The sequence below is a fragment of the Notolepis coatsorum genome (genome assembly GCF_963971535.1).
Source record: "Notolepis coatsorum genome assembly, chromosome: 1".
Lineage (NCBI taxonomy): Eukaryota > Metazoa > Chordata > Actinopteri > Aulopiformes > Paralepididae > Notolepis > Notolepis coatsorum.
The window spans coordinates 131,079,359-131,088,715 of NC_140165.1; the positions used below are offsets into that span (position 1 = coordinate 131,079,359).

Consider the following 9,357-nt stretch of genomic DNA (forward strand, 5'->3'; position numbering starts at 1 on the left):
GAGGGAGATATGGAGAGAGAGGATGAAAGGATTGTGAGAATCGTATTGAGGCATAGAACGACAAACTAAACAGAAAGGAGAGAAAGGAGCTCATTAGATCACACTGATGCATGGCATGAGAGGCTGATGAGAGAGAGACAGAGATAATAAAGGGCTAAAGGGTTTATGATCAAAGGTGTCTATTTTATATTGAATGGTAAATGGGCTGCATTTATATAGCGTTTGTATCCAAAGCGCTTTACAACCTATGCTTCACATTCACCGATTCACTCACACATTCACACACCGACGGCGGAGGCAACCATACAAGGTGCCAACCTGCTCATTGGGAGCAGTTAGGGGACACTTCGACACGCCACCGGGAGGAGCTGGAATCGAACCGGGAACCGTTCCGTCTACCTTCTGAGCCACTGTCACTGTTGTCTGGATGAACAATATATCCATTGACCATTTATTTCCTATCTCTTGTTGAGGTTCTTCCTTCTATTTGTCTCTTTTACGGTGCCCAGCATATAGCCATGCCCCATATATAGTATAGTAGTATACAGCATGTAGTAAACCTCCCGTTCTTCTTGCCTGTGCAGGAGGTCCAGTGTATCGACACATCCCTGATGGACCTGCCTAGCTCACCACGTTGATCGGCCCCAACGCCTTCCGCATCCCCCTGTCCATCAGACAGAAGCTGTGCGGCAGTCTGGACGCTCCGCAGACCAGAGGGAATGACTGGAGGTTGCTGGCCCACAAACTCAACCTGGACAGGTGAGCACGTTATTGTTCTTCTGTCTGTTTATGTTTCTTTTTAACCCTTTCACCACCACACTACAGAAGGTTAAGCCTTTCGCTACCACACGACAGATGGTCAAGTGTGGTAGTGAAAGGATACACATTATGCAGTGTGGTAGTGAAAGGGTAACTTTATGTGGTGTGGTAGTGGAGGGGTTAACCTCAGTAGTTGGTAGTGAAATGGTAACCTTATGTAGTGTGGTAGTGAATGCTTAACCTTATGTAGTGTGTTAGTGAAAGGGTTAACCTGCTGTAGTGTGATAGTGAAAGGGTTAACCTTCTATAGTGTGTTATTGTAGTGAAAGGGTTAACATTCGTAGTGTGGTAGTGAAATGGTTAACCTTCTGTACTGTGTTAGTGAACGGGTTAACCTTCTGTAGTGTGGTAGTGAAAGGGTTAACCCGTTGTAGTGTGTTAGTGAAAGTGTTAACCTGTGTAGAGTGGCAATGAAATGGTTAACCTTCCTATAGTGTGGTAGTGAAAGAGCTAACCCTTTCGAGTGTGTTAGTGAGTTAACCTTTGTAGTGTGTTAGTGAAAGTGTAACCCTTTGTAGTGCGGTAGTGAAAGGGTTATTCATTTTCAATGGGGAAACGTCGGACGGAACTGATGACGTGTCCGTCTCCGTGCAGATCTGTGTCCGCTTCGAAGGACAGAAGTTTGAAGAGGATGCTTTATTTGGAACTGTGGTTCGAAACATCACAACAATTGTTGTCTCTGCAAGTGCGCAATTATGTTAGGTTCTAATTAAAAAATGAACCAACAGACAGCAACACCATCCATCTGTTTCTCTCTGTTTAGCGATGGAGCGATGGAGCCGATCCGGCATTGTACAACTACAGTCGTTCTCTGTTGGACGCCGAGTATGCACACTGTTGTTGGCAGTTGGGGGGATTAAATGCCTTGCTCAAAGGGCACTGTCACAGTTAGTTGCTGAGGGAGGGGGGAGTGTTTTATGACCACTGGACAATTATAATTTTGTGATTTTACAATTTTACAATTTTACAATGGTGTGGTGTAATTTCACAAGATAGATAGGTACTTTATGATGGACATGATGGACATGTACGTATGGTGGACAGGTAGATGTTTGGCCTAGAATCTGTGGTAACAAGGTGAGGGAGGACCTTTTGACTGCTAATGACTCCATGAATTGACATTCTGACTCCATGGCCACAGCTCTCACAGCTCCTTTACCTCATCATTTCTTTCCTTTTACACACACCTACCCAATCTCTCTCTCTCTCTCTCTCCTCTCTCTCTCTCTCTCTCGCTCTCGCTCTCGCTCTCGCTCTCGCTCTCTCTCGCTCTCTCTCTCTCTCTCTCTCTCTCTCTCTCTCGCTCTCTCTCTCTATATATCTCTCTCTCTCTCTCTCTCTCTCTCTCTCTACATTTACATTTACATTTAGTCATTTAGCTGACGCTTTTATCCAAAGCGACTTACAAGTTCTGTACGACAAGTCATCAGGAAGGATACAACTCTATCAGCTGAGTTACAATGTTCATCAAAGTGTTGCGTGTTACAGTGTAGGTTCGTTTATTAGGACAAGTGCATGACAGTAGGGTTAGTTAGGGTTAGGTATTTCTTTTATATATTTTTTTATATATATATATATATATATCTCGCTCTCTTGCTCTCTCTATCTCTCTCTCTCACACACACATACACACACACAGACACACACACACCAACTACTGTATACTGAGCGGTGGCAACGGAAATACTGGCAGCTCTCTTAGCTTCTATTGAGCTGGTATGTTACAACAACACACACACACACACACACACACACATGCACACACACACACACACACACACACACACACACACACACACACACACACACACACACACACACACACACACACACACACACACACACACACCCCGGAGAAGCGGCAGAGGCGGATCTCTCTAGCTATTGAGTTCACATCCCAGCAGGATATTCCTTATCACAAGCTGCAGAAAGAGAGAGAGAGAGAGAGAGAGAGAGAGAGAGAGAGAGAGAGAGAGAGAGAGAGAGAGAGAGAGAGAGAGAGAGAGAGAGAGAGAGAGAGGGAGAGAGAGAGGGAGAGAGGTGGGAGACACAGCAAGAGAGGATGTGAGAGAGAGGGAGATGATGTGAAAAGGAGAAAGACAGAGACATAATGAATAGCGGACGGAGGACAGAAACAAAGAGATGGAGTGGAGGAACATGTCCCGGGCCTCTGTACGGTCAGCAGTATCAGGTTGTGATGAGCTTTAGTCCCGTAGCTAAACACTATGAGGAGGCTTGACAGTAGCTGGACTTGCACAGGAGCAGACCATCCTATTTTTAACCCTGCAGATGGTCTTTGCCTGGTGAATCCACTATGAGAACATCAGAACGGGGTTATATAGGGTTAAGAAAGGCTGTATTTACTATTTAATATAGTATTTGCCAGACTTTAACTCACACCGTTGGAAGTGCACTCGCCGCTGAACCAGAGGGCTCGTCGTCCGTTCTTCCATCCGGTGCCTGCTGTGTGATTGTTGTAGTTGACACAGTATTTCACTCATCCTTCACTCCCTCTCCCTCCACCCTCTCTCCCTCCCTCTCTCCATTCCTTTCTCTCCCACCCTCTCTCTCTCTTTCCTCATCCATCCCTCTCACTTTCCTCCTCTGACCTCTCAAATCACACTCTGTAACAGCAATGAAAAAGTCTGTCAAATATGAGGATTTGTGTGTTTGGTTTGGTCTTCAGTGTTATCGGATAAAAGTAATACTTAACCTGTTAAGCCCTATTTTCTGAAAATCCGCCTAAAAATACATACCTAATTAAATGGGAGATTGCTTCACTTATACAAGGTCCATTTGCATGTTCTTGGTATCTAGGGACATCTATGGATCTCAGAAATATTGTGTCTGTTACTAGGCGTGAGTAAATTGTGATGAAACAAAGGAGAATATAAATTATGATTTTTCTTTACATCTTTGACAGTGAATAACACCATGCTAAAAATGACCACTGAGCTCGTTCAGCACATTCTCGAGATCACGTGTACAAAAGATCTAAGCAAATGAATAAAGGGAAGATGATTAATTAAAGAAAACCTGTCATCATCCTCATCTCTCTCTCTCCCTCCTTCTAGGTATCTGAACTACTTTGCCACCAAGTCCAGTCCTACTGGTGTGATCCTGGATCTCTGGGAGGCGCAGCATTTCCCCGACGGAGACCTGAACGACCTGGCGGCGGTCCTCGAGGAGATGGGTCGCCACGACGGCAGCTTCACAGCCATGACGATGGAACACTGACACGGCGATGCGGTCGCCACATCAACGACAGAACACTCTGGATAATTAGGAGTAGGAGACGCGGTCGACACAGCAGCTAGAGGGCAAACCAATGGGAATATAGGAGCATAATGAGAAGGGATGTAGCCGTGGTGTCTTGAGTGTTTGTACCAAAACACACCATGGTAACCATGGCGATGTGGTCGCCATGGAACGAGAAGGCGACAGGCGGACAGAGTGCTGCGGGAGAGGTGTGTGAGTGAGTGAGTGAGTGAGTGAGTGAGTGAGTGAGTGAGTGAGTGAGTGAGTGAGTGAGTGAGTGAGTGAGTGAGTGAGTGAGTGAGTGAGTGAGTGAGTGAGTGAGTGAGTGAGTGAGTGAGTGTGTGTGAGTGAGTGAGTGAGTGAGTGAGTGAGTGAGTGAGTGAGTGAGTGAGTGAGTGAGTGAGTGAGTGAGTGAGTGAGTGAGTGAGTGAGTGAGTGAGTGAGTGAGTGTGTGTGTGTGTGTGTGTGTGTGTGTGTGTGTGTGTGTGAGTGAGTGAGTGTGTGTGTGAGTGAGAGACGCTATAGTGTCATGTGTGTGTCTGACGGAGAAGACAGACAAGAATAATGTGTCACCTCACCTCACAGTCAATCAGGAACTAAACCATAACAGAACATAGACAGGTTGTCTGAGAAAATGGCACCTTGGTTAGTGTCAGTATGGTATATGCTATACTGTACCAGTTGTTCTCCTGACGCTAAGTTGTACTAAAATAGATAGGGAGGGAGAGAGAGAGAGAGAGAGAGAGAGAGAGAGAGAGAGAGAGAGAGAGAGAGAGAGAGAGAGAGAGAGAGAGAGGGAGAGAGAGGGATGAGCCTTGGCTATACGTGCTTTTTGACCAGTACAGTTTGTTGACTTTATATATGGTTTCCTATGGAACGCTGTATATATATATATATATATTCTGCTGTCCATACGTTGTGGATGGTTTCCTGCTACGGATGTTGCTACTGAGTGAGTGTCACTCAAGGGACCCTGACCAGAAACCTACTATTTTCTCTACATACTTTCTTTTTTAACAAAACCTCAAAATTAGAAGTATCTTCGATAACCAGATCATCACATTATTTTTATTTAAGAAAAATAAATGAATAAATAAACGAATATATATCTTTGAGAATCCGTTATATCAATGTGGTTGAGGGGGATGGAGATGATTTTTATTTAATTACATTTTTTGCATCTCTTTCTAGGCTAGGGCTCAGCGTCTAGAGTGTGGCGTGTTGCACGATTATGGTGGATTATTATAATTACATATAATAAGCTTCAGCATTGCAGCTCAGCTACTGGCGTGAGGAAGTAGCAAACCTGAGCTAATTAATCTCAGAATCAGAAAACACTTGTCAAGTATCATACATTTACAGGAGCGTATCTTTACGTCGGTGCAGCGACACGAGACGCAGCGCAACAACTCGACGAGAGCGGTTAGCAAAAGGCCAAACTTCACTCCCAGGACCAAAAGGTCCCAAGGTGAAACTGATTTGACTTTATTAGATTTTTACTTTGGGGTTTTCTGGGGTTTTTATTATTTGTGATTCATGAATACAGTTAGCGGGCAATTCGTTGGGTCTTAACAAGGACATGGTGGGAATACAGATTGTTGTTTCCTTTCACAATTTGGCCTAAAGCATACAGTTAACAAGTAGGATGAATGTAGTCATTTGTACTAATGAGGGCGGATGCTGGATCACTTCACAGTGTTTCTGGACAGGGTCCTGGGTCAGACACAGGGAGCCAAAAGGAACTAAAATAAGTAGGATGACTCAAGTGTTTTAAATACAATTGTGTACTTGTTGTGATGGAAAACCAAAATACAGCTGATATCATCCCATATCACTACATATTACCCATACAATGTTTTTGTTTGATCATACTTTGGGTCCATTTCAATTTTTTTTTCACCCTCAAATAATTTATTTCTCATTGGTATTGTTGGTTATGTCATGATGTTCGTACTGCTATAGCCCTATGTCACGTTATATGTTATTAAATTCATGTGTGGGTCAATACCAGTTTCCCTCCAGAGGCTTTTCTGGACTGGGTTGAATGGGCAACATTCTAAATCAAATACATTTTTTAACTGTGTGTGTGTGTGTGTGTGTGTGTGTGTGTGTGTGTGTGTGTGTGTGTGTGTGTGTGTGTGTGTGTGTGTGTGTGTGTGTGTGTGTGTGTGTGTGTGTGTGTGTGTGTGTGTGTGTGTGTGTGTGTGTGTGTGTGTGTGTGTGTGTGATTTAATTGATTGATTGATTTATTGATTGAAAACTTTATTAACAGATTGCAGAATGGGTACAATACAGTATGGCTCAATACATACAATTGTTAAGGGGATGCAGACCTGAGAAAGACTTTTGTCTTGTTTACATCAGGGTCCCCCATTTTCAATTCATGAGGACATATATGACATACATGTGTGTGTGTGTGTGTGTGTGTGTGTGTGTGTGTGTGTGTGTGTGTGTGTGTGTGTGTGTGTGCGTGCGTGCGTGCGTGCGTGTGTGTGTGTGGTGGGGGGGGGGGGGGGGTAGCTTTTCTTGGTAAGGTGGCCCACCGCATCTATTCAACGGTAGGGGCGACGCTGGTCACCACACTGACGTTGCAGGTCACTAGCACCACCCAGTGGCCTTTGGGGAAATTACAGCATTTAATATTATTTTGATTGTCTGAAACCATGTAAATACATGATTAACAGGTTAATTCTAATGATATGATATTATCATTATATCATTCATTGTTCATTGATCATTATAGTATTATTTACATATAATATTGTTTGGCCATTTTTTATTGTATCATTTAACAGTGTGAAATGTATGGAAAGATTAACATGTAATATATTGGCCGTCCTTTATTCAGCTAGTCCCCTGATAAGATGTTCAGTGATGATTATTTTCCCATCAAATCACATTCAGTCACATACATCTCTTGGTTTGAGGGTCAAACCTTGTAAGGAACATCTAAAGGGACCTGTGTAAAATAAAGTGCCACATGTTTCCAACTCATTTAGCAGAACACCAGTGTGATTGAACACTGGCTGTTTGACTGAGATTAAGGAAACATTCAGACAATTTTTTTTTCCAGATGAGTGTTTTCAAATAGAATTATCGTCAGATTTCAAGACAACAGAGGTTGTGTGTTTTCATGTGATGTATGATACTCACACAAATGACCTGTATTATTGACTGTACAACTGCAAGAATGTTGGCTTGTCGCTCTGTTTATGAGGTTTATTTTCTCTCAAGGCTTCAGCGGAAGTGTATGAGTGGACATGATTCAGATTTTACAGACTTTCTGCTCTGTACTATGGAGAGACGCCATATTAAACTGAACCGAGGTCAGGTCTATAGAGGAGATGTTGAAGAGGACAATGAGGAGAGGGCGTGGTCGTAGATTATTTACCTAGAAGACAGGATTTTTTAACTCTTCGTGGCACAGATCAGATCATGGCTTAATGGGGAGGAAGCGGCCCTGCAAAACAGGCAATGTCGGAAGGTCGTACCGATCATGTCCAGACTAGATGAACACGTCCCTCTTGACGTCTGCTCATGGAAACATGGAAGCTATCTTCTCTCCATTTAAATAGCCATAAAGGGCTGGAAATCAGATGTTTTGTAATTGTGTAGGTGCAGAAAGAATAGACAGTGAGTGAAGTCACTACTATGTACATTTTAATGTTGGGCAGCCTTATTTACCAACGTATGTGTACAGGTGTATGATTAAATGACAGAGTGGATATTTTGTATGTTTTTCAGAAGTACTCTTTAGTAAAGTATAGATGCAACTTGATATAACTGATGTCAGATGAGGGAAATCACAAATGGGGAGAAAAAAAAAGACAAAAAAAGATTTCAGCCTGGATAAAAGCCTCAAGCATTTAAGTCATCATAACCCTCAGTTAAAAGCCTGAAATGTTTAAGGCATCATCAACCTCAGTTAAAAGCCTGAAATGTTTAAGTCATCATCAACCTCAGTTAAAAGCCTGAAATGTTTAAGGCATCATCAACCTCAGTTAAAAGCCTGAAATGTTTAAGTCATCATCAACCTCAGTTAAAAGCCTGAAATGTTTAAGTCATCATCAATCAACCTCAGTTAAAAGCCTGAAATGTTTAAGTCATCATCAATCAACCTCAGTTAAAAGCCTGAAATGTTTAAGTCATTACCAACCTCAGTTAAAAGCCTGAAATGTTTAAGTCATTACCAACCTCAGTTAAAAGCCTGAAATGTTTAAGTCGTCACCAACCTCAGTTGGCCTCAGTACAAAATGCAAAGAGGTTAATGCCTCCAGAGACTGTATATGGCCACATCACCATATAATTAACTAAAAGGCTGGATTTTTCCTTCAAATCTGATTATTCCCTCTGCCATTAAAATATTAGCTTTCTGTGCCACAAAAGAAAAAAAAAAGAAGAAAAAAAGATTTTCTGTTGCAAATCCAGCTACTAAACAGTAATCTTTGTCATATTCCACCAGCAGGCAATCCTGTTGAAAGTGCAATGTAATAAAGGGATTGCGTCTACTGTATGTAGGCCTCAACATAGTAAAGCTTGAGGGGAACTGAAAGGTGAGAACATTTTGAGATATCAAAGTATGTACAAATGTTTTTTTTCTATCTACGTATCAGTTATGTACTGTCAGCTATATTTGGCAAATTTCAGAATATATATATAAAAAAGAAAAGCAGTACAGTTAGATACTAGTTTGTATGTTTTTCGAGTTTTTATTTTATTTCTTTTTTGTAAAAGCAGTGTCTACTATGCAAACTTGGCATCTTTTCTTCATGATAGGAGTCTATAACTAGAGCTGTGCTTGTTAGTGCATTTTATTTTACTATCAGGGTGATCTTATTTGTATAGTATGGGATAGTGGTCCATTTGAGCTAATTCTGGCACGCTTCATGAATCTCGCAAAACGCTCTATCTCCTCTATGTGTCAAGTTTTCTGTACAAAGTGTAAGAAAGAATTTTTAAGACAATTAATAAATTATATTTATAAGCAACGCTGAAAATGTGTGATGCTGGTTATTTTTTGTGGTGTTTTTTACGTGACTGTCTTGATGTATAAACAGAGTCTCCCAGTGTGCTTTAGCCATACTGTCTGTTCAACACAATGTACAGCATTTAAGCATTAGTAGGAGGTCAATACATCTTGTGATGAATTATGATGAATTATGGGAATATGTTCTATGAATTACAGAATGTATTTCTAAAATGGAGATAAAGATACTAAAATGCTCTTGATTCTTAATTTAACCCATGATAAATATCAGGTCTACCCAACCCATCTATCTA

General features: G+C 41.8%; 1 pseudogene across 1 annotated transcript in view; it reads left to right on the forward strand.

Annotated features, from left to right (window-relative positions):
• LOC311222753 (netrin receptor UNC5C-like) overlaps positions 1-4,056 on the forward strand; it is a 498,634-nt pseudogene extending 494,578 nt beyond the window's left edge. Inside the window, exons 9-10 of the transcript in view lie at positions 585-759; positions 3,894-4,056. The product of the transcript in view is annotated as a netrin receptor UNC5C-like (transcript). The remainder of the gene's footprint in view (positions 1-584; positions 760-3,893) is intronic.
• The last annotated feature ends 5,301 nt before the right edge of the window (positions 4,057-9,357 follow it).